Source organism: Leuresthes tenuis, unplaced genomic scaffold (genome assembly GCF_036924035.1).
Source record: "Leuresthes tenuis unplaced genomic scaffold, fLeuTen1.0.hap1 SCAF_29, whole genome shotgun sequence".
Taxonomy (NCBI): domain Eukaryota; kingdom Metazoa; phylum Chordata; class Actinopteri; order Atheriniformes; family Atherinopsidae; genus Leuresthes; species Leuresthes tenuis.
In genome coordinates, this window is record NW_027325383.1 from 205,405 (window position 1) to 230,923 (window position 25,519).

The window sequence follows — 25,519 nt, forward strand, 5'->3', positions numbered from 1 at the left end:
CCACAAAGCAAGTGCATAATCATCAGGTGTGTTATCTGTGCAATGTGAGCAGATGTTTGACTGTGTTAGACCCATCCTGAACATCCTTTGTCCTGTATAGTGTGTTCTATGAAGGATTTTGTATTGAATGAGCTGTAAATTAGGATTTCGAGTCATTCTGAAGGTGTTCAAACATATTTGCGGCCAGAAGCTATGACTAGAACTGATGGATAAATCTGCCTCCCATTTTGAGGATGGAAGAGACATTGTGTCATCTATGTTAGACAATAATTTATATATTTTTGATAGTAGTTTTGGGGTGCAGATGCTTAGAAATTCTGCTACCCTAGTCGGGAGTTGTCTGGTTGGTGGAGGATATATTTCTTTGTTATTATAGACTTAAGTTGTTGATATTCTAGGAATTTATTGCTGCCTATCTCATGTTGTGATATGAGCTCATCAAATGAAATAAAATTTCCATTTTGGATTATATGTTCCAGATGTTTGATTCCTTTGATCTTCCACAGAGTAAAGTTTAGCATTTTTTTGTTTTGCAGTATGTCAGGATTGTTCCAGATGGGTGTAAGCTTACACGGGACAAGTGAGGACTTTGTTATTTTAAAAAATTCCCACCAGGCTGCCAGAGAGGTGTTGATGTTAATGCTTTTGAAACTTTTGTGATTTTTTACGTTTTGACTAATAAGTGGCAGGTCAGAGATTCCAGATTATCACACAATGCTTGTTCTATATTTATCCATGGTTCATCTATTGGGCTAGGTTTAAACCATTTTGATATATATTGTAACCTATTGGCTAAGGAATAGTGCTGAAAATGAGGTAAATCTAATCCACCACTGTCCTTGGTCTTCTGTAGGGTTTTTAAACTAATACGTGATGGTTTGTTTTTCCACAGAAATTTGGAGATGCATGAATCTAGTGACTTAAACCATGAAGCAGATGGTTTTATGGGGATCATTGAGAACAAATAGTTAACTTTTGGTAGTATCATCATTTTAATGGTTGTAACTCTACCCATAAGTGATATAGGTAAGGACTTCCAACGAGAGAGATCGTCCTCTACTCTCTTTAATAATTGCACATAATATAGCTTTGTTAGCTCTGAGAGCCTGGCGGAAATGTTTATGCCTAAATATCTAATATTTCTTGACTGTAAAGTGATCGCAGGTATATTCTGGACCCTACAGTTAATGGGCAGAACTGTGGTTTTAGACCAGTTGATAGAGTAGTCAGAAAGTGCTGAGAATTTATTTATGAGTGTGATCGTGTGAGTGAGAGACGTCTGTGAGTTCTAAAGGAAAAGTAATACATCATCAGCATAAAGACTTATTTTATGCTCAATATTTTGGGATTGGATGCCTTTAATATTTCTATCTTGTCTGATAGAAGCTGCTAAAGGTTTGATGAAAATAGCAAAAAGTGAGGGAGAAAGTGGGCAACCCTGTCTTGTACCTCTCTGCAGACTGAAGCTTGGAGAAGTTTGATCATTTGTCCTGACACTTGCATTTGGGGAGCTATATAATATCCTTATCCAGTTGATGAAGTGTGACCCAAACCCGAATTTGTTTAATGCTGCGAATAAAAATTTCCAGTTCACTCCAGCAAATGCTTTTCTGCATCTAGAGAGTCGATTGTGGTTTCCAAGTTGTTGATGGTAGAATAGTCTATGAGATTAATGATCCGGTTTGTGAACGGACTGTTGTGCCTACTGCTCTTCAGCCTGTCAAATGAAACGTAGAAATTGAAACGTGACAAATGAACCCAAGGAGTTGAGTCGTAAACGAATCAATACTGTTTCCTGTGCGAGGACCCGTCACCCGAGGAGTTGAGTCATGAACGAATCAATACTGTTTCCTGTCCTGCTGACTGAGCTTATGAAGCTGCCGCCTGCCAACAACACTGTATTTTGTAGTATGAAAAAGAACCTGACCTAATTTTCAACAATAAGCTTCTCTCGAGGAGACATGAAGGAATATAGATTTTTCTATAAAATGAAATCCTTCTATCAAACTGACTTAAAACGGTTTGTCCTTATTTCTTCACTTCTGATGAAGTTTCAACAATAAACAACAAACTTTGTATTATGAGAAAGAACCAGACTTATTCTTCAGGAATCCGAAAATAAACTCTATTTCACGAGTTATGCACGAATTCGGATTCTCCTATAAAACGAATTCCTTAACTCAAACCAAGTTAAGACTGCTTTGTCCTTCATATTTATTCATGTCTAATCAAGTTTCAACAATAAACAACGTTGTACTTTGTAGAATGAGAAAGAACTTCTTCAGCAATAAGCATCTCTCGACATATGACGAAATACAGATTTTGCTATAAAATTAATTCCTTCTATCAGCCTGACTTAAAACTGTTTGTCCTCCTTATTTATCCACTTCAAATCAAGTTTCAAAAATTAAAAAAATTTTGTAGTTTGACAAAGAACAACTTAATCTTCAGCAATCAGTATAAAAAGAGGGTAAGAAAAGGTGCAAATGCCAACCATATATCACTAAAAGGTGGAGCGGAAGTATTCGGCTGCAAGTAGGTGTGACTGTTCGACCATAATTTGTAAAAAGCGGGTAAGAAAAGGTTCGAATGCCCGACTATATATTAACAAAAGCGGAAGGAGAGGTCTTCAGATGAGAGTGGGTGAGAATTTCCAACCATAATCTATAAAATGCGGTGAAAAAAAAGGTGTGAATACCCCATAGAACACTAAAAGGTGGAGCGGAAGTGTTCGGCTGCAAGAAGGTGTGAATGTCCGACTATATTTGGTGAAAAGCAGGTGAAGCAAGGTCTGAATGCCCAACCTTACATCATCAAAAGCGAGATCAGAGGTGTTTGGCTGCAAGAAGGCCATAGTTTGCCAAAAGCGGGTAAGGTGCGAATGACCGACTAAATATCAACAAAAGTGGGGGCGGAGGTCTTCGGATGCAAGTGGGTGTGAATATCCCACTATACAAGTATGGTGGAGAGGAAGCTGTGAATGGCCGACCATAGTAAAAAGCGGGTGAGAAAAGGTGCAAATGTCCAACCATACATGATCAAAACAGGGAGCGGAGGTGTTTGGCTGCGACAAGGTGTGAATGTCCACCCATAATTAATGAAAAGCGGGCAACAAGTAGGTTCGAATGCCCAACCATACATCAAAAGCAGGAGTGGATATGTTCGGCTACAAGAAGGTTTGAATGTCCGACCATAGTTTGTAAAAGGCGGGTAAGAAAAGGTTCGAATATATATATTTATCCATGGTTCATCTATTGGGCTAGGTTTAAACCATTTTGATATATATTGTAACCTATTGGCTAAGGAATAGTGCTGAAAATGAGGTAAATCTAATCCACCACTGTCCTTGGTCTTCTGTAGGGTTTTTAAACTAATACGTGGTGGTTTGTTTTTCCACAGAAATTTGGAGATGCATGAATCTAGTGACTTAAACCAAGTAGCAGATGGTTTTATGGGGATCATTGAGAACAAATAGTTAACTTTTGGTAGTATCATCATTTTAATGGTTGTAACTCTCCCCATAAGTGATATAGGTAAGGACTTCCAACGAGAGAGATCGTCCTCTACTCTCTTTAATAATTGCACATAATTTAGCTTTGTTAGCTCTGAGAGCCTGGAGGAAATGTTTATGCCTAAATATCTAATATTTCCTGACTGTAAAGTGATCGCAGGTATATTCTGGACCCTGCAGTTAATAGGCAGAACTGTGGTCTTAGATCAGTTGATAGAGTAGTCAGAAAGTGCTGAGAATTTATTTATGAGTGTGATCGTGTGAGTGAGAGACGTCTGTGAGTTCTGAAGGAAAAGTAATACATCATCAGCATAAAGACTTATTTTATGCTCAATATTTTGGGATTGGATGCCTTTAATATTTCTATCTTGTCTGATAGAAGCTGCTAAAGGTTTGATGAAAATAGCAAAAAGTGAGGGAGAAAGTGGGCAACCCTGTCTTGTACCTCTCTGCAGACTGAAGCTTGGAGAATTTTGATCATTTGTCCTGACACTTGCATTTGGGGAGCTATATAATATCCTTATCCAGTTGATGAAGTGTGACCCAAACCCGAATTTGTTTAATGCTGCGAATAAAAATTTCCAGTTCACTCCAGCAAATGCTTTTCTGCATCTAGAGAGTCGATTGTGGTTTCCAAGTTGTTGATGGTAGAATAGTCTATGAGATTAATGATCCGGTTTGTGAACGGACTGTTGTGCCTACTGCTCTTCAGCCTGTCAAATGAAACGTAGAAATTGAAACGTGACAAATGAACCCAAGGAGTTGAGTCGTAAACGAATCAATACTGTTTCCTGTGCGAGGACCCGTCACCCGAGGAGTTGAGTCATGAACGAATCAATACTGTTTCCTGTCCTGCTGACTGAGCTTATGAAGCTGCCGCCTGCCAACAACACTGTATTTTGTAGTATGAAAAAGAACCTGACCTAATTTTCAACAATAAGCTTCTCTCGAGGAGACATGAAGGAATATAGATTTTTCTATAAAATGAAATCCTTCTATCAAACTGACTTAAAACGGTTTGTCCTTATTTCTTCACTTCTGATGAAGTTTCAACAATAAACAACAAACTTTGTATTATGAGAAAGAACCAGACTTATTCTTCAGGAATCCGAAAATAAACTCTATTTCACGAGTTATGCACGAATTCGGATTCTCCTATAAAACGAATTCCTTAACTCAAACCAAGTTAAGACTGCTTTGTCCTTCATATTTATTCATGTCTAATCAAGTTTCAACAATAAACAACGTTGTACTTTGTAGAATGAGAAAGAACTTCTTCAGCAATAAGCATCTCTCGACATATGACGAAATACAGATTTTGCTATAAAATTAATTCCTTCTATCAGCCTGACTTAAAACTGTTTGTCCTCCTTATTTATCCACTTCAAATCAAGTTTCAAAAATTAAAAAAATTTTGTAGTTTGACAAAGAACAACTTAATCTTCAGCAATCAGTATAAAAAGAGGGTAAGAAAAGGTGCAAATGCCAACCATATATCACTAAAAGGTGGAGCGGAAGTATTCGGCTGCAAGTAGGTGTGACTGTTCGACCATAATTTGTAAAAAGCGGGTAAGAAAAGGTTCGAATGCCCGACTATATATTAACAAAAGCGGAAGGAGAGGTCTTCAGATGAGAGTGGGTGAGAATTTCCAACCATAATCTATAAAATGCGGTGAAAAAAAAGGTGTGAATACCCCATAGAACACTAAAAGGTGGAGCGGAAGTGTTCGGCTGCAAGAAGGTGTGAATGTCCGACTATATTTGGTGAAAAGCAGGTGAAGCAAGGTCTGAATGCCCAACCTTACATCATCAAAAGCGAGATCAGAGGTGTTTGGCTGCAAGAAGGCCATAGTTTGCCAAAAGCGGGTAAGGTGCGAATGACCGACTAAATATCAACAAAAGTGGGGGCGGAGGTCTTCGGATGCAAGTGGGTGTGAATATCCCACTATACAAGTATGGTGGAGAGGAAGCTGTGAATGGCCGACCATAGTAAAAAGCGGGTGAGAAAAGGTGCAAATGTCCAACCATACATGATCAAAACAGGGAGCGGAGGTGTTTGGCTGCGACAAGGTGTGAATGTCCACCCATAATTAATGAAAAGCGGGCAACAAGTAGGTTCGAATGCCCAACCATACATCAAAAGCAGGAGTGGATATGTTCGGCTACAAGAAGGTTTGAATGTCCGACCATAGTTTGTAAAAGGCGGGTAAGAAAAGGTTCGAATATATATATTTATCCATGGTTCATCTATTGGGCTAGGTTTAAACCATTTTGATATATATTGTAACCTATTGGCTAAGGAATAGTGCTGAAAATGAGGTAAATCTAATCCACCACTGTCCTTGGTCTTCTGTAGGGTTTTTAAACTAATACGTGGTGGTTTGTTTTTCCACAGAAATTTGGAGATGCATGAATCTAGTGACTTAAACCAAGTAGCAGATGGTTTTATGGGGATCATTGAGAACAAATAGTTAACTTTTGGTAGTATCATCATTTTAATGGTTGTAACTCTCCCCATAAGTGATATAGGTAAGGACTTCCAACGAGAGAGATCGTCCTCTACTCTCTTTAATAATTGCACATAATTTAGCTTTGTTAGCTCTGAGAGCCTGGAGGAAATGTTTATGCCTAAATATCTAATATTTCCTGACTGTAAAGTGATCGCAGGTATATTCTGGACCCTGCAGTTAATAGGCAGAACTGTGGTCTTAGATCAGTTGATAGAGTAGTCAGAAAGTGCTGAGAATTTATTTATGAGTGTGATCGTGTGAGTGAGAGACGTCTGTGAGTTCTGAAGGAAAAGTAATACATCATCAGCATAAAGACTTATTTTATGCTCAATATTTTGGGATTGGATGCCTTTAATATTTCTATCTTGTCTGATAGAAGCTGCTAAAGGTTTGATGAAAATAGCAAAAAGTGAGGGAGAAAGTGGGCAACCCTGTCTTGTACCTCTCTGCAGACTGAAGCTTGGAGAATTTTGATCATTTGTCCTGACACTTGCATTTGGGGAGCTATATAATATCCTTATCCAGTTGATGAAGTGTGACCCAAACCCGAATTTGTTTAATGCTGCGAATAAAAATTTCCAGTTCACTCCAGCAAATGCTTTTCTGCATCTAGAGAGTCGATTGTGGTTTCCAAGTTGTTGATGGTAGAATAGTCTATGAGATTAATGATCCGGTTTGTGAACGGACTGTTGTGCCTACTGCTCTTCAGCCTGTCAAATGAAACGTAGAAATTGAAACGTGACAAATGAACCCAAGGAGTTGAGTCGTAAACGAATCAATACTGTTTCCTGTGCGAGGACCCGTCACCCGAGGAGTTGAGTCATGAACGAATCAATACTGTTTCCTGTCCTGCTGACTGAGCTTATGAAGCTGCCGCCTGCCAACAACACTGTATTTTGTAGTATGAAAAAGAACCTGACCTAATTTTCAACAATAAGCTTCTCTCGAGGAGACATGAAGGAATATAGATTTTTCTATAAAATGAAATCCTTCTATCAAACTGACTTAAAACGGTTTGTCCTTATTTCTTCACTTCTGATGAAGTTTCAACAATAAACAACAAACTTTGTATTATGAGAAAGAACCAGACTTATTCTTCAGGAATCCGAAAATAAACTCTATTTCACGAGTTATGCACGAATTCGGATTCTCCTATAAAACGAATTCCTTAACTCAAACCAAGTTAAGACTGCTTTGTCCTTCATATTTATTCATGTCTAATCAAGTTTCAACAATAAACAACGTTGTACTTTGTAGAATGAGAAAGAACTTCTTCAGCAATAAGCATCTCTCGACATATGACGAAATACAGATTTTGCTATAAAATTAATTCCTTCTATCAGCCTGACTTAAAACTGTTTGTCCTCCTTATTTATCCACTTCAAATCAAGTTTCAAAAATTAAAAAAATTTTGTAGTTTGACAAAGAACAACTTAATCTTCAGCAATCAGTATAAAAAGAGGGTAAGAAAAGGTGCAAATGCCAACCATATATCACTAAAAGGTGGAGCGGAAGTATTCGGCTGCAAGTAGGTGTGACTGTTCGACCATAATTTGTAAAAAGCGGGTAAGAAAAGGTTCGAATGCCCGACTATATATTAACAAAAGCGGAAGGAGAGGTCTTCAGATGAGAGTGGGTGAGAATTTCCAACCATAATCTATAAAATGCGGTGAAAAAAAAGGTGTGAATACCCCATAGAACACTAAAAGGTGGAGCGGAAGTGTTCGGCTGCAAGAAGGTGTGAATGTCCGACTATATTTGGTGAAAAGCAGGTGAAGCAAGGTCTGAATGCCCAACCTTACATCATCAAAAGCGAGATCAGAGGTGTTTGGCTGCAAGAAGGCCATAGTTTGCCAAAAGCGGGTAAGGTGCGAATGACCGACTAAATATCAACAAAAGTGGGGGCGGAGGTCTTCGGATGCAAGTGGGTGTGAATATCCCACTATACAAGTATGGTGGAGAGGAAGCTGTGAATGGCCGACCATAGTAAAAAGCGGGTGAGAAAAGGTGCAAATGTCCAACCATACATGATCAAAACAGGGAGCGGAGGTGTTTGGCTGCGACAAGGTGTGAATGTCCACCCATAATTAATGAAAAGCGGGCAACAAGTAGGTTCGAATGCCCAACCATACATCAAAAGCAGGAGTGGATATGTTCGGCTACAAGAAGGTTTGAATGTCCGACCATAGTTTGTAAAAGGCGGGTAAGAAAAGGTTCGAATATATATATTTATCCATGGTTCATCTATTGGGCTAGGTTTAAACCATTTTGATATATATTGTAACCTATTGGCTAAGGAATAGTGCTGAAAATGAGGTAAATCTAATCCACCACTGTCCTTGGTCTTCTGTAGGGTTTTTAAACTAATACGTGGTGGTTTGTTTTTCCACAGAAATTTGGAGATGCATGAATCTAGTGACTTAAACCAAGTAGCAGATGGTTTTATGGGGATCATTGAGAACAAATAGTTAACTTTTGGTAGTATCATCATTTTAATGGTTGTAACTCTCCCCATAAGTGATATAGGTAAGGACTTCCAACGAGAGAGATCGTCCTCTACTCTCTTTAATAATTGCACATAATTTAGCTTTGTTAGCTCTGAGAGCCTGGAGGAAATGTTTATGCCTAAATATCTAATATTTCCTGACTGTAAAGTGATCGCAGGTATATTCTGGACCCTGCAGTTAATAGGTAGAACTGTGGTCTTAGATCAGTTGATAGAGTAGTCAGAAAGTGCTGAGAATTTATTTATGAGTGTGATCGTGTGAGTGAGAGACGTCTGTGAGTTCTGAAGGAAAAGTAATACATCATCAGCATAAAGACTTATTTTATGCTCAATATTTTGGGATTGGATGCCTTTAATATTTCTATCTTGTCTGATAGAAGCTGCTAAAGGTTTGATGAAAATAGCAAAAAGTGAGGGAGAAAGTGGGCAACCCTGTCTTGTACCTCTCTGCAGACTGAAGCTTGGAGAATTTTGATCATTTGTCCTGACACTTGCATTTGGGGAGCTATATAATATCCTTATCCAGTTGATGAAGTGTGACCCAAACCCGAATTTGTTTAATGCTGCGAATAAAAATTTCCAGTTCACTCCAGCAAATGCTTTTCTGCATCTAGAGAGTCGATTGTGGTTTCCAAGTTGTTGATGGTAGAATAGTCTATGAGATTAATGATCCGGTTTGTGAACGGACTGTTGTGCCTACTGCTCTTCAGCCTGTCAAATGAAACGTAGAAATTGAAACGTGACAAATGAACCCAAGGAGTTGAGTCGTAAACGAATCAATACTGTTTCCTGTGCGAGGACCCGTCACCCGAGGAGTTGAGTCATGAACGAATCAATACTGTTTCCTGTCCTGCTGACTGAGCTTATGAAGCTGCCGCCTGCCAACAACACTGTATTTTGTAGTATGAAAAAGAACCTGACCTAATTTTCAACAATAAGCTTCTCTCGAGGAGACATGAAGGAATATAGATTTTTCTATAAAATGAAATCCTTCTATCAAACTGACTTAAAACGGTTTGTCCTTATTTCTTCACTTCTGATGAAGTTTCAACAATAAACAACAAACTTTGTATTATGAGAAAGAACCAGACTTATTCTTCAGGAATCCGAAAATAAACTCTATTTCACGAGTTATGCACGAATTCGGATTCTCCTATAAAACGAATTCCTTAACTCAAACCAAGTTAAGACTGCTTTGTCCTTCATATTTATTCATGTCTAATCAAGTTTCAACAATAAACAACGTTGTACTTTGTAGAATGAGAAAGAACTTCTTCAGCAATAAGCATCTCTCGACATATGACGAAATACAGATTTTGCTATAAAATTAATTCCTTCTATCAGCCTGACTTAAAACTGTTTGTCCTCCTTATTTATCCACTTCAAATCAAGTTTCAAAAATTAAAAAAATTTTGTAGTTTGACAAAGAACAACTTAATCTTCAGCAATCAGTATAAAAAGAGGGTAAGAAAAGGTGCAAATGCCAACCATATATCACTAAAAGGTGGAGCGGAAGTATTCGGCTGCAAGTAGGTGTGACTGTTCGACCATAATTTGTAAAAAGCGGGTAAGAAAAGGTTCGAATGCCCGACTATATATTAACAAAAGCGGAAGGAGAGGTCTTCAGATGAGAGTGGGTGAGAATTTCCAACCATAATCTATAAAATGCGGTGAAAAAAAAGGTGTGAATACCCCATAGAACACTAAAAGGTGGAGCGGAAGTGTTCGGCTGCAAGAAGGTGTGAATGTCCGACTATATTTGGTGAAAAGCAGGTGAAGCAAGGTCTGAATGCCCAACCTTACATCATCAAAAGCGAGATCAGAGGTGTTTGGCTGCAAGAAGGCCATAGTTTGCCAAAAGCGGGTAAGGTGCGAATGACCGACTAAATATCAACAAAAGTGGGGGCGGAGGTCTTCGGATGCAAGTGGGTGTGAATATCCCACTATACAAGTATGGTGGAGAGGAAGCTGTGAATGGCCGACCATAGTAAAAAGTGGGTGAGAAAAGGTGCAAATGTCCAACCATACATGATCAAAACAGGGAGCGGAGGTGTTTGGCTGCGACAAGGTGTGAATGTCCACCCATAATTAATGAAAAGCGGGCAACAAGTAGGTTCGAATGCCCAACCATACATCAAAAGCAGGAGTGGATATGTTCGGCTACAAGAAGGTTTGAATGTCCGACCATAGTTTGTAAAAGGCGGGTAAGAAAAGGTTCGAATATATATATTTATCCATGGTTCATCTATTGGGCTAGGTTTAAACCATTTTGATATATATTGTAACCTATTGGCTAAGGAATAGTGCTGAAAATGAGGTAAATCTAATCCACCACTGTCCTTGGTCTTCTGTAGGGTTTTTAAACTAATACGTGGTGGTTTGTTTTTCCACAGAAATTTGGAGATGCATGAATCTAGTGACTTAAACCAAGTAGCAGATGGTTTTATGGGGATCATTGAGAACAAATAGTTAACTTTTGGTAGTATCATCATTTTAATGGTTGTAACTCTCCCCATAAGTGATATAGGTAAGGACTTCCAACGAGAGAGATCGTCCTCTACTCTCTTTAATAATTGCACATAATATAGCTTTGTTAGCTCTGAGAGCCTGGAGGAAATGTTTATGCCTAAATATCTAATATTTCCTGACTGTAAAGTGATCGCAAGTATATTCTGGACCCTGCAGTTAATAGGCAGAACTGTGGTCTTAGATCAGTTGATAGAGTAGTCAGAAAGTGCTGAGAATTTATTTATGAGTGTGATCGTGTGAGTGAGAGACGTCTGTGAGTTCTGAAGGAAAAGTAATACATCATCAGCATAAAGACTTATTTTATGCTCAATATTTTGGGATTGGATGCCTTTAATATTTCTATCTTGTCTGATAGAAGCTGCTAAAGGTTTGATGAAAATAGCAAAAAGTGAGGGAGAAAGTGGGCAACCCTGTCTTGTACCTCTCTGCAGACTGAAGCTTGGAGAATTTTGATCATTTGTCCTGACACTTGCATTTGGGGAGCTATATAATATCCTTATCCAGTTGATGAAGTGTGACCCAAACCCGAATTTGTTTAATGCTGCGAATAAAAATTTCCAGTTCACTCCAGCAAATGCTTTTCTGCATCTAGAGAGTCGATTGTGGTTTCCAAGTTGTTGATGGTAGAATAGTCTATGAGATTAATGATCCGGTTTGTGAACGGACTGTTGTGCCTACTGCTCTTCAGCCTGTCAAATGAAACGTAGAAATTGAAACGTGACAAATGAACCCAAGGAGTTGAGTCGTAAACGAATCAATACTGTTTCCTGTGCGAGGACCCGTCACCCGAGGAGTTGAGTCATGAACGAATCAATACTGTTTCCTGTCCTGCTGACTGAGCTTATGAAGCTGCCGCCTGCCAACAACACTGTATTTTGTAGTATGAAAAAGAACCTGACCTAATTTTCAACAATAAGCTTCTCTCGAGGAGACATGAAGGAATATAGATTTTTCTATAAAATGAAATCCTTCTATCAAACTGACTTAAAACGGTTTGTCCTTATTTCTTCACTTCTGATGAAGTTTCAACAATAAACAACAAACTTTGTATTATGAGAAAGAACCAGACTTATTCTTCAGGAATCCGAAAATAAACTCTATTTCACGAGTTATGCACGAATTCGGATTCTCCTATAAAACGAATTCCTTAACTCAAACCAAGTTAAGACTGCTTTGTCCTTCATATTTATTCATGTCTAATCAAGTTTCAACAATAAACAACGTTGTACTTTGTAGAATGAGAAAGAACTTCTTCAGCAATAAGCATCTCTCGACATATGACGAAATACAGATTTTGCTATAAAATTAATTCCTTCTATCAGCCTGACTTAAAACTGTTTGTCCTCCTTATTTATCCACTTCAAATCAAGTTTCAAAAATTAAAAAAATTTTGTAGTTTGACAAAGAACAACTTAATCTTCAGCAATCAGTATAAAAAGAGGGTAAGAAAAGGTGCAAATGCCAACCATATATCACTAAAAGGTGGAGCGGAAGTATTCGGCTGCAAGTAGGTGTGACTGTTCGACCATAATTTGTAAAAAGCGGGTAAGAAAAGGTTCGAATGCCCGACTATATATTAACAAAAGCGGAAGGAGAGGTCTTCAGATGAGAGTGGGTGAGAATTTCCAACCATAATCTATAAAATGCGGTGAAAAAAAAGGTGTGAATACCCCATAGAACACTAAAAGGTGGAGCGGAAGTGTTCGGCTGCAAGAAGGTGTGAATGTCCGACTATATTTGGTGAAAAGCAGGTGAAGCAAGGTCTGAATGCCCAACCTTACATCATCAAAAGCGAGATCAGAGGTGTTTGGCTGCAAGAAAGCCATAGTTTGCCAAAAGCGGGTAAGGTGCGAATGACCGACTAAATATCAACAAAAGTGGGGGCGGAGGTCTTCGGATGCAAGTGGGTGTGAATATCCCACTATACAAGTATGGTGGAGAGGAAGCTGTGAATGGCCGACCATAGTAAAAAGCGGGTGAGAAAAGGTGCAAATGTCCAACCATACATGATCAAAACAGGGAGCGGAGGTGTTTGGCTGCGACAAGGTGTGAATGTCCACCCATAATTAATGAAAAGCGGGCAACAAGTAGGTTCGAATGCCCAACCATACATCAAAAGCAGGAGTGGATATGTTCGGCTACAAGAAGGTTTGAATGTCCGACCATAGTTTGTAAAAGGCGGGTAAGAAAAGGTTCGAATATATATATTTATCCATGGTTCATCTATTGGGCTAGGTTTAAACCATTTTGATATATATTGTAACCTATTGGCTAAGGAATAGTGCTGAAAATGAGGTAAATCTAATCCACCACTGTCCTTGGTCTTCTGTAGGGTTTTTAAACTAATACGTGGTGGTTTGTTTTTCCACAGAAATTTGGAGATGCATGAATCTAGTGACTGTTGAGGTAAACCTGTGCCTCTTTCCGAGTCCGTTGATGCAGTGAAGGAGGAAGACAGATGCGACGATATAAAAATCAACACAGTTTTATTTGCGCAGTTTGCAAAGTGCGGAGAGCAGTTCAGTACACCACATGCGAACAGCACAAAGTACGGAAAAACTCTGTCTTTGTCTAGGAGTGTGATGTTATATACACTTGTATTCAGTCTCCTCCTTATGAGATGTGTGTGCGTCAATATCTTGTCTCTTCCTCTATGTGTGTGCGTGTGTGTGCCTGTATAAGGAGTTACTTTCAGAAGACCGTTGTGTGTGCGGTCCTAGTTTCACCACATGTTTTTCTCAGAGATATCTCCTTATAAAGCTGCTGTTCAAGCACAGAAATGAGCAAGCCGGTTATACATGATATCACCTTATACAGCTATCCTCACTCACATGACTTAAACCAAGTAGCAGATGGTTTTATGGGGATCATTGAGAACAAATAGTTAACTTTTGGTAGTATCATCATTTTAATGGTTGTAACTCTCCCCATAAGTGATATAGGTAAGGACTTCCAACGAGAGAGATCGTCCTCTACTCTCTTTAATAATTGCACATAATTTAGCTTTGTTAGCTCTGAGAGCCTGGAGGAAATGTTTATGCCTAAATATCTAATATTTCCTGACTGTAAAGTGATCGCAGGTATATTCTGGACCCTGCAGTTAATAGGCAGAACTGTGGTCTTAGATCAGTTGATAGAGTAGTCAGAAAGTGCTGAGAATTTATTTATGAGTGTGATCGTGTGAGTGAGAGACGTCTGTGAGTTCTGAAGGAAAAGTAATACATCATCAGCATAAAGACTTATTTTATGCTCAATATTTTGGGATTGGATGCCTTTAATATTTCTATCTTGTCTGATAGAAGCTGCTAAAGGTTTGATGAAAATAGCAAAAAGTGAGGGAGAAAGTGGGCAACCCTGTCTTGTACCTCTCTGCAGACTGAAGCTTGGAGAATTTTGATCATTTGTCCTGACACTTGCATTTGGGGAGCTATATAATATCCTTATCCAGTTGATGAAGTGTGACCCAAACCCGAATTTGTTTAATGCTGCGAATAAAAATTTCCAGTTCACTCCATCAAATGCTTTTTCTGCATCTAGAGAGTCGATTGTGGTTTCCAAGTTGTTGATGGTAGAATAGTCTATGGGATTAATGATCTGGTTTGTGAACGAACTGTTGTGCCTACTGCTCTTCAGCCTGTCAAATGAAACGTAGAATTTGAAACGTGACAAATGAACGAAGACCCAAGGAGTTGAGTCGTAAATGAATCAATACTGTTTCCTGTGCGAGGACCCGTCAGCCGAGGAGTTGAGTCATGAACGAATCAATACTGTTTCCTGTGCGAGGACCCGTCACCCGAGGAGTTGAGTCGTGAACGAATCAATACCGTTTCCTGTCCTGCTGACTGAGCTTATGAAGCTGCCGCCTGCCATGTGGTGAGGAAGGGTACTGCATGAAAATGAACGAATCACTCACTGAGACAACTCGTTACTCCCGAGTCATATAAAAAATTAGTTCATATCGAACGAATCGCTCACGAACGACACATCACTATCTATTTGACGAGTTATGCATGAATTCGGATTTTGCAATAAAATTAATTCCTTCTCTCAAACCAAGTTCACACTGCTTTGTCCTTCATATTTATCTACTTCTAATTTAGTTTCAACAATAAACAACACTGTATTTTGTAGTATGAAAAAGAACCAGAACTAATTTTCAACAATAAGCTTCTCTCGAGGAGATATGAAGCAATACAGATTTTGCTACAAAAGGAAATCCTTCTATCAAACTGACTTAAAACGGTTTGTCCTTATTTCTTCACTTCTGATGAAGTTTCAACAATAAACAACAAACTTTGTATTATGAGAAAGAACCAGACTTATTCTTCAGGAATCCGAAAATAAACTCTATTTCACGAGTTATGCACGAATTCGGATTCTCCTATAAAACGAATTCCTTAACTCAAACCAAGTTAAGACTGCTTTGTCCTTCATATTTATTCATGTCTAATCAAGTTTCAACAATAAACAACTTTGTACTTTGTAGAATGAGAAAGAACTTCTTCAGCAATAAGCATCTCTCGACATATGACGAAATACAGATTTTGCTCTAAAATTAATTCCTTCTATCAGCCTGACTTAAAACTGTTTGTCCTCCTTATTTATCCACTTCAAATGAAGTTTCAACAATTAAAAAAATGTTGTAGTTTGAGAAAGAACAACTTAATCTTCAGCAATCAGTATAAAAAGAGAGTAAGAAAAGGTGCAAATGCCAACCATACATCACTAAAAGGTGGAGCGGAAGTATTCGGCTGCAAGTAGGTGTGAATGTTCGACCATAATTTGTAAAAAGCGGGTAAGAAAAGGTTCCAATACCCGACTATATATTAACAAAAGCAGGAGGAGAGGTCTTCGGATGAGAGTGGGTGAGAATTTCCAACCATAATCTATAAAATGCGGTGAAAAAAAGGTGTGAATACCCCATAGAACACTAAAAGGTGGAGCGGAAGTGTTCGGCTGCAAGAAGGTGTGAATGTCCACCCATAATTACTGAAAAATTGGTAAGAAAAGGTGTGAATGTCCAACCATGCATCATCAAAAGCAGGAGTGGATGTGTTCGGCTGCAAGAAGGTCTGAATGTCCATCAATAATTGCTAGAAAACATGAAGGAGAATTTTCGAATATCAAACCGCACATGATCATAACAGGGAGCGGACGTAGTTCAGCTGCAAGAAGGTCTGAATGTCCAATCATAATTCCTGAAAAATGGGTAAAAAAAAGGGTGCGAATGCCCAACCATACATCATCGAAAGCAGGAGTGGATGTGTTCAGCTGCAAGAAGGTGTGAATGTCCAACCATAATTACTGAAAAATTGGTAAGAAAAGGTGCGAATGCCAAACCATACATCATCAAAAGCAGGAGTGGATGTGTTCGGCTACAAGAAGGTTTGAATGTCCGACCATAGTTGGTAAAAAGTGGGTAAGAACAGGTTCGAATGCCCGAACATACACCATCAAAAGAGGCAGTGGAGGTGTTCTGCTGTAAGACGGTGTGAATGTCCGACCATAGTTGGTAAAAATCGGGTAAGAAAAGGTTAAAATACCCGACTGTACACAATCAATAGTGGGAGCGGAGTTGTTCGGCTGCAAGAAGGTGTGAATGTCCGACTATATTTGGTGAAAAGCAGGTGAAGCAAGGTCTGAATGCCCAACCTTACATCATCAAAAGCGAGATCAGAGGTGTTTGGCTGCAAGAAGGCCATAGTTTGCCAAAAGCGAGTAAGGTGCGAATGACCGACTAAATATCAACAAAAGTGGGGCGGAGGTCTTCGGATGCAAGTGGGTGTGAATATCCCACCATACCAGTATGGTGGAGAGGAAGCTGTGAATGGCCGACCATGATAAAAAGCGGGTGAGAAAAGGTGCAAATGTCAAACCATACATCATCAAAACAGGGAGCGGAGGTGTTCAGCTGCAGGGTCTGAATGTCCATCAATAATTGCTAGAAAACATGAAAGAGAATTTTCGAATATCAAACCGCACATGATCATAAACGGGAGAGGAGGTGTTCAGCTGCAAGAAGGTGTGAATGTCCACCCATAATTACTGACAAATGGGTAAGAAAAGGTTTGAATGCCCGAATATACACCATCAAAAGAGGGAGCGGAGGTGTTCCTCTGCAAGAAGGTGTGAATGTCCGACCATAGTTGGTAAAAAGCGGGTAAGAAAAGGTGAAAATACCTGACTGTACACAATCAATAGCGGGAGCGGAGTTGTTCAGCTACTAAAAGGTGTGAAAGTCCGACCCTGGTTTGTAAAAAGCGGGTAAGAAAAGATGCGAATGCCCGACAATGTATGATCAAAAGAGGAAGCGGAGGTGTTCCGCTTTAAGAAGGTGTGAATGTCCAACCTTAGTTGGTAAAAAGCGGGTAAGAAAAGGCTCGAAATTCCTGACTGTACACAATCAAAAGAGGGAGCGGAGTTTTTCAGCTACAAGTAGGTGTGAATCTCCGACCATGGTTTGTAAAAAGCGGGTAAGATAAGGTTCGTATGCCCGAATATACACCATCAAAAGCAGAAGCGGTGGTGTTCGGCTTCAAGAAGACGTGAACGTCCAACCAAAGTTTGTAAAAAGCAGTTGAGAAAAGGTTCAAATATCCAACCAAGCATAATCAAAAGCAGGAGCAGAGCTGTTCGACTGCAAGTAGGTGTGAATGTCAGATCATAATTTGCAAAAAGCTAATGAGAATGGATGAGAATGCCCAACTATACACCATCAAATGCGGGAGCGGAGTTGTTCGGCTGTGAGTAGGTGTGAATCTCCGACCATAATTGCTGAAAAATGTGTTAGAAAAGGTAAGAATGCCGGTCCATACATCATCAAAAGCGAGAGAGGTGGTGTTCGGCTGCAAGTAGGTGTGAATGTCCAGCCATAATTACTCACAAACGGGTAAGAAAAGGTCGTATTGCAAGACCATACATGATCAAAACAGGGAGCGGACGTAGTTCAGCTGCAAGAAGGTCTGAATGTCCAATCATAATTCCTGAAAATGGGTAAAAAAAAGGGTGCGAATGCCCAACCATACATCATCGAAAGCAGGAGTGGATGTGTTCGGTTGCAAGAAGGTCTTAATGTCCAACCATAATTCCTGAAAAATGGGCAAGAAAAGGGTGCGAATGCCCAACCATACATCATCAAAAGCAGGAGTGGATGTGTTCGGCTGCAAGAAGGTCTGAATGTCCATCAATAATTGCTAGAAAACATGAAGGAGAATTTTCGAATATCAAACAGCACATGATCATAACAGGGAGCGGACGTAGTTCAGCTGCAAGAAGGTCTGAATGTCCAATCATAATTCCTGAAAAATGGGTAAAAAAAAGGGTGCGAATGCCCAACCATACATCATCGAAAGCAGGAGTGGATGTGTTCAGCTGCAAGAAGGTGTGAATGTCCAACCATAATTACTGAAAAATGGGTAAGAAAAGGTGCGAATGCCAAACCATACATCATCAAAAGCAGGAGTGGATGTGTTCGGCTACAAGAAGGTTTGAATGTCCGACCATAGTTGGTAAAAAGCGGGTAAGAAAAGGTTCGAATGCCCAAATATATACCATCAAAAGCGGAAGCTGTGGTGTTCGGCTGCAAGAAGATGTGAACGTCCGACCAAAGTTTGTAAAAAGCAGTTAAAAGGTTTGAATATCCAACCAAACATAATCAAAAGCGGGAGTAGAGCTGTTCGACTGCAAGTAGGTGTGAATGTCAGATCATAATTTGCAAAAAGCTGATGAGAAAGGGTGAGAATGCCCAACTATACACCATCAAATGCGGGAGCGGAGTTGTTCAGCTGTGAGTAGGTGTGAATCTCAGACCATAATTGCTGAAAAATGTGTTAGAACAGGTAAGAATGCCGGTCCATACATAATCAAAAGCGGGAGAGGTGCTGTTCGGCTGCAATTAGGTGTGAATGTCCAGCCATAATTACTCACAAACGGGTAGGAAAAGGTAAGAATGCCAGACCATACATGATCAAAACAGGGAGCGGAGGTGGTTCAGCTGCAAGAAGGGGTGAATGTCCGACTAAAGTTCAAATATATTAACAAAAGCGGGAGGAGAGGTCTTCGGATGAGAGTGGTTGAGAATTTCCAACCATAATCTATAAAATGCGGTGAAAAAAATGGTGTGATAGAACACTAAAAGGTGGAGCGGAAGTGTTCGGCTGCAATAAGGTGTGAATGTCCGACTATATTTGTTGAAAAGCAGGTGAAGCAAGGTCTGAATGCCCAACCTTACATCATCAAAAGCGAGATCAGAGGTGTTTGGCTGCAAGAAGGCCATAGTTTGCCAAAAGCGGGTAAGGTGCGAATGACCGACTAAATATCAACAAAAGTGGGGGCGGAGGTCTTCAGATGCAAGTGGGTGTGAATATCCCACCATACAAGTATGGTGGAGAGTAAGCTGTGAATGGCCGACCATAGTAAAAAGCGGGTGAGAGAAGGTGCGAAGGTCAAACCATACATGATCAAAACAGGGAGCGGAGGTGTTTGACTGTGACAAGGTGTGAATGTCCACCCATAATTAATGAAAAGCGGGCAACAAGTAGTTTCGAATGTCAAACCATACATCATCAAAAGCAGGAGTGGATATGTTCGGCTACAAGAAGGTTTGAATATCCGACCATAGTTTGTAAAAAGCGGGTAAGAAAAGGTTTGAATGCCCGAACATACACCATAAAAAGAGGGAGCGGAGGTGTTCCGCTGTAAGAAGGTGTGAATGTCCAACCATAGTTGGTAAAAAGCGGGTAAGAAAAGGTTAAAATACCCGACTGTACACAATCAATAGCGGGAGTGGAGTTGTTCGGGTACTAAAAGGTGTGAACGTCCGACCATGGTTTGTTAAAAGCGGGTAAGAAAAGGTGCGAATGCCCGACAATGTATGATCAAAAGAGGGAGCGGAGGTTTTCGGCTGCAGGAAGGTCTGAATGTCCAACCATAATTTGTAAAAACCGGGAAAGAAAAGGCTCGAAAGCCCGACTATACACCATCAAAAGCGGGAGCGAAGGTGTTCAGCTGCAAGAAGGTCTGAATGTCCATCAATAATTGCTAGAAAACATGAAAGAAAATTTTCGAATATCAAACCGCACATGATCATAAGCAGAAGAGGAGGTGTTCAGCTGCAAGAAGGTGTCAATGTCCACCCATAATTACTGAAAAATGGGTAAGAAAAGGTGCAAATGCCCAACCATACATCATCAAAAGAGGAAGCGGAGGCGTTCCGCTGTAAGACGGTGTGAATGTCCGACCATAGTTGGTAAAAAGTTGGTAAGAAAAGGTTAAAATACCCGACTGTACACAATCAATAGCGGGAGCAGAGTTGTTCGGCTACAAGAAGGTGTGAATGTCCGACCATGGTTTTTAAAAAGCGGGTAAGAAAAGGTTCGAATGCCCGATTATATACCATCAAAAGCGGAAGCGGAGGTGTTCGGCTGCAAAATTGTGTGAACGTCCGACCAAAGATTGTAAAAAGCAGTTAAGAACAGGTTCGAATATCCAACCAAACATAATCAAAAGCGGGAGTAGAGCTGTTCGACTGCAAGTAGGTGTGAATGTCAGATCATAATTTGCAAAAAGCTAATGAGAATGGGTGAGAATGCCCAACTATACACCATCAAATGCGGGAGCGGAGTTGTTCGGCTGTGAGTAGGTGTGAATCTCCGACCATAATTTCTGAAAAATATGTTAGAAAACGTAAGAATGCCGGTCCATACATCATCAAAAGCGAGAGAGGTGGTGTTCGGCTGCAAGTAGGTGTGAATGTCCAGCCATAATTACTCACAAACGGGTAAGAAAAGGTAGTATTGCCAGACCATACATGATCAAAACAGGGAGCGGAGGTGGTTCAGCTGCAAGAAGGTGTGAATGTCCGACTAAAGTTCAAATATATTAACAAAAGCGAGAGGAGAGGTCTTGGGATGAGAGTGGTTGAGAATTTCCAACCATAATCTATAAAATGCGTTGAAAAAAAAGGTGTGATAGAACACCAAAAGGTGGAGCGGAAGTCTTCGGCTGCAAGAAGGTCTGAATGTCCAAACATAATTTGTAAAAACCGGGGAAGAAAAGGCTCGAAAGCCCGACTATACACCATCAAAAGCGGGAGCGGAGGTGTTCAGCTGCAAGAAGGTCTGAATGTCCATCAATAATTGCTAGAAAACATGAAAGAAAATTTTCGAATATCAAACCGCACATGATCATAAGCGGGAGAGGAGGTGTTCAGCTGCACGAAGGTGTTAATGTCCACACATAATTACTGAAGAATGGGTAAGAAAAGCTTCGAATGCCCAACCATACATGATCAAAAGCAGGAGCGGAGGTGTTCCGCTGTAAGACGGTGTGAATGTCCGACCTTAGTTGGTAAAAAGCGGGTAAGAAAAGTTTAAAATACCCAACTGTACACAATCAATAGCGGGAGTGGAGTTATTTGGCTACAAGAAGGTGTGAAAGTCCGACCATGGTTTGTAAAAAGCGGGTAAGAAAAGGTTCGAATGCCCAAATATATACCATCAAAAGCGGAAGCTGTGGTGTTCGGCTGCAAGAAGATGTGAACGTCCGACCAAAGTTTGTAAAAAGCAGTTAAAAGGTTTGAATATCCAACCAAACATAATCAAAAGCGGGAGTAGAGCTGTTCGACTGCAAGTAGGTGTGAATGTCAGATCATAATTTGCAAAAAGCTGATGAGAAAGGGTGAGAATGCCCAACTATACACCATCAAATGCGGGAGCGGAGTTGTTCAGCTGTGAGTAGGTGTGAATCTCTGACCATAATTGCTGAAAAATGTGTTAGAACAGGTAAGAATGCCGGTCCATACATAATCAAAAGCGGGAGAGGTGGTGTTCGGCTGCAATTAGGTGTGAATGTCCAGCCATAATTACTCACAAACGGGTAGGAAAAGGTAAGAATGCCAGACCATACATGATCAAAACAGGGAGCGGAGGTGGTTCAGCTGCAAGAAGGGGTGAATGTCCGACTAAAGTTCAAATATATTAACAAAAGCGGGAGGAGAGGTCTTCGGATGAGAGTGGTTGAGAATTTCCAACCATAATCTATAAAATGCGGTGAAAAAAATGGTGTGATAGAACACCAAAAGGTGGAGCGGAAGTCTTCGGCTGCAAGAAGGTCTGAATGTCCAAACATAATTTGTAAAAACCGGGGAAGAAAAGGCTCGAAAGCCCGACTATACACCATCAAAAGCGGGAGCAAAGGTGTTCAGCTGCAAGAAGGTCTGAATGTCCATCAATAATTGCTAGAAAACATGAAAGAAAATTTTCGAATATCAAACCGCACATGATCATAAGCGGGAGAGGAGGTGTTCAGCTGCAAGAAGGTGTTAATGTCCACACATAATTACTGAAGAATAGGTAAGAAAAGCTTCGAATGCCCAACCATACATCATCAAAAGCAGGAGCGGAGGTGTTCCGCTGTAAGAAGGTGTGAATGTCCGACCATAGATGGTGAAAAGCGGGTAAGAAAAGGTTCGAATGCCCGACTATACACCATCAAAAGAGGGAGCGGAGGTGTTCCGCTGTAAGACGGTGTGAATGTCTGACCATAGTTGGTAAAAAGCGGTTAAGACAAGGTGAAAATACACGACTGTACACAATCAATAGCGGGAGTGGAGTTGTTCAGCTACTAAAAGGTGTGAAAGTCCGACCCTGGTTTGTAAAAAGCGGGTAAGAAAAGGTGCGAATGCCCGAAAATGTATGATCAAAAGAGGGAGCGGAGGTTTTTGGCTGCAAGAAGGTCTGAATGTCCGACCATAGTTTGTAAAAAGCGGGTAAGGAAAGGTTCGAAACCCTGACTATACACCATAAAAAGCGGGAGCGGAGGTGTTCAGCTGCAAGAAGGTCTGAATGTCCATCAATAATTGCTAGAAAACATGAAAGAAAATTTTCTAATATCAAACCACACATGATCATAAGCGGGAGAGGAGGTGTTCAGCTGCAAGAAGGTGTGAATGTCCACCCATAATTACTGAAAAATGGGTAAGAAAAGGTGCGAATAACCAACCATACATCATCAAAAACAGGAGTGGATGTGTTCGGCTACAAGAAGGTTTGAATGTCTGACCATTGTTTGTAAAAAGCGGGTAAGAAAAGGTGCGAATGCCCAAACATACACCATCAAAAGAGGGAGCGGAGGGGTTCCGCTGTAAGAAGGTGTGAATGTCCGACCATAGTTGGTAAAAAGCGGGTAAGACAAGGTGAAAATACCCGACTGTACACAATCAATAGCGGGAGCGGAGTTGTTCGGCTATTAAAAGGTGTGAAAGTCCGACCCTGGTTTGAAAAAAGCGGGTAAGAAAAGGTGCGAATGCCCGAAAATGTATGATCAAAAGATGCAATGTACGACGTTGTTTTTTTTGTTTAAATCTTTCTAGACATGGTAAATATGAAGGACAAAGCAGTTTTAACATAGTTTGAGTGAAGGAATTCATTTTATAGATAAAATCCCAAGAGTCTGCTGAGAAAAGAGAGTGAATACGAAGTAGACTTTAACACGGCTCTGGGAGCAATCCGAGTGCGGGCTAACCGGGAGAATTGCTTGAAAGAAACGCGACACCGAATGAGCGGTCAGAAAAAAGCCTCAATACGGTGTTCCCATGGTGTTTTTGTTGCTGCCTTGTCTTTTGCACAGAGTAAAAGACAAGGCAGCCATCGAATAGGGCCCGATTGTTCCTACTTGGTCAGCCGAGGAGCAAGGGGGGGGAGCAAGCGTCTCCACCAAGCAAAGCTCACCATGGGGAAGGTGGCTATGCCAACTAGCCTGATGCCCTGCTCCTGCAGTGACGGATAATCGTACTCTGGTTTCTCTTCATAACGTACAAGTCTTTCGCCTTTTACTAAAGACTTCCGTGGAGAGCAGCACTAATGAGTTGTTTCTATTTTTGGCAGGCTTTACCTTTGCGGGTGAAGCCCTTTTTGTCTGTGCAAAAGAAATCTTGTTACTGTGCAGAGTGACTTCTCTGAGTAGAGTCGCCTTACTTGTTGCGACTGTGCCGATGTTCGAAGCTGGAGTGCAAAGTTGTTGCTTGAATGGTGCTTGCTGGAGCGTGCGGGAGTGCAAATTTATACCATTTGAAAGGGCTGAAGAGTGCTCAGTGCAGCGGGTGGGCGGAGGTGCAAAGTGACACTCTGGACACCTATGGCCATAAAAAGAACACCGCTACAAGTGCGCATTGTGCCAGGAAGGGCCCTCGGACGTGAACCAGTGGACATTTATCGCTTCTCGGTCTTTTAGCTCAGATCAAGTGTAATATCTGTTCTTATCAGTTTAATTTCTGATATGTCCTCTATACGAGGACTACATATTAAATGGATTTTTAGCAATAGGAGTTGAAAAAGTAGCTTGCTCCGTTCACTCCAAACATCGACCCAGTACTGCAGTGCCGCTGGGAACGGTGCGCTCTTCTCTGCTCTAGTGAAAAAGCAAACAGCGGTGCAGGATGGAAGTTTCTTTTAGTCTGCTGAGAAGAGAGTGTGAATGCGAAGTAGACTTTAACACGGCTCTGGGAGCAAGCCGAGTGCGGGCTAACCGGGAGAATTGCTTGAAAGAAACGCGACACCGAATGAGCGGTCAGAAAAAAGCCTCAATACGGTGTTCCCATGGTGTTTTTGTTGCTGCCTTGTCTTTTGCACAGAGTAAAAGACAAGGCAGCCATCGAATAGGGCCCGATTGTCCCTACTTGGTCAGCCGACGAGCAAGGGGGGGGAGCAAACGTCTCTACCAAGCAAAGCTCACCATGGGGAAGGTGGCTATGCCAACTAGCCTGATGCCCTGCTCCTGCAGTGACGGATAATCGTACTCTGGTTTCTCTTCATAACGTACAAGTCTTTCGCCTTTTACTAAAGACTTCCGTGGAGAGCAGCACTAGTGAGTTGTTTCTATTTTTGGCAGGCTTTACCTTTGCGGGTGAAGCCCTTTCTGTCTGTGCAAAAGAAATCTTGTTACTGTGCAGAGTGACTTCTCTGAGTAGAGTCGCCTTACTTGTTGCGACTGTGCTGACGTTGTTGCTTGAATGGTGCTTGCTGGAGCGTGCAGGAGTGCAAAGTTATACCATTTAAAAGGGCTGAAGAGTGCTCAGTGCGGAGGTGCAAAGTGACACTAAAAAGAACACCGCTACAAGTGCGCATTGTGCCAGGAAGGGCCCTCGGACGTGAACCAGTGGACAGTTATCGCTTCTCGGCCTTTTGGCTAAGATCAAGTGTGGTATCTGTTCTTATCAGTTTAATATTTGATATGTCCTCTATACGAGGACTACATATTAAATGGATTTTTAGCAATAGGAGTTGAAAAAGGAGCTGGCTCCGTTCACTCCAAGCATCGACCCGGTACTGCAGTGCCGCTGGGAACGGTGCGATCTTCTCTGCTCTTGTGAAAAAGCAAACAGCGGTGCAGGATGGAAGTTTCAGGGTCCTATTCGATGGCTGCAACACCTGAAAGAGATATTGATGCGAGACCTGATGAAAAGCT

General features: G+C 40.8%; 4 non-coding genes across 4 annotated transcripts; all 4 read left to right on the top strand.

Annotated features, from left to right (window-relative positions):
* Window positions 1–23,844: 23,844 nt before the first annotated feature.
* LOC140285154 (U5 spliceosomal RNA) lies at window positions 23,845–23,958 on the top strand. Its single transcript, XR_011910296.1, has one exon. It is a non-coding gene; the product is annotated as a U5 spliceosomal RNA (small nuclear RNA).
* A 308-nt stretch (window positions 23,959–24,266) lies between these two features.
* Window positions 24,267–24,457, top strand: LOC140285151 (U2 spliceosomal RNA). Its single transcript, XR_011910293.1, has one exon. It is a non-coding gene; the product is annotated as a U2 spliceosomal RNA (small nuclear RNA).
* Window positions 24,458–24,847: 390 nt separating this feature from the next.
* Window positions 24,848–24,961, top strand: LOC140285158 (U5 spliceosomal RNA). The gene has a single exon (XR_011910299.1). It is a non-coding gene; the product is annotated as a U5 spliceosomal RNA (small nuclear RNA).
* Window positions 24,962–25,220: 259 nt separating this feature from the next.
* Window positions 25,221–25,411, top strand: LOC140285159 (U2 spliceosomal RNA). The gene has a single exon (XR_011910300.1). It is a non-coding gene; the product is annotated as a U2 spliceosomal RNA (small nuclear RNA).
* The last annotated feature ends 108 nt before the right edge of the window (window positions 25,412–25,519 follow it).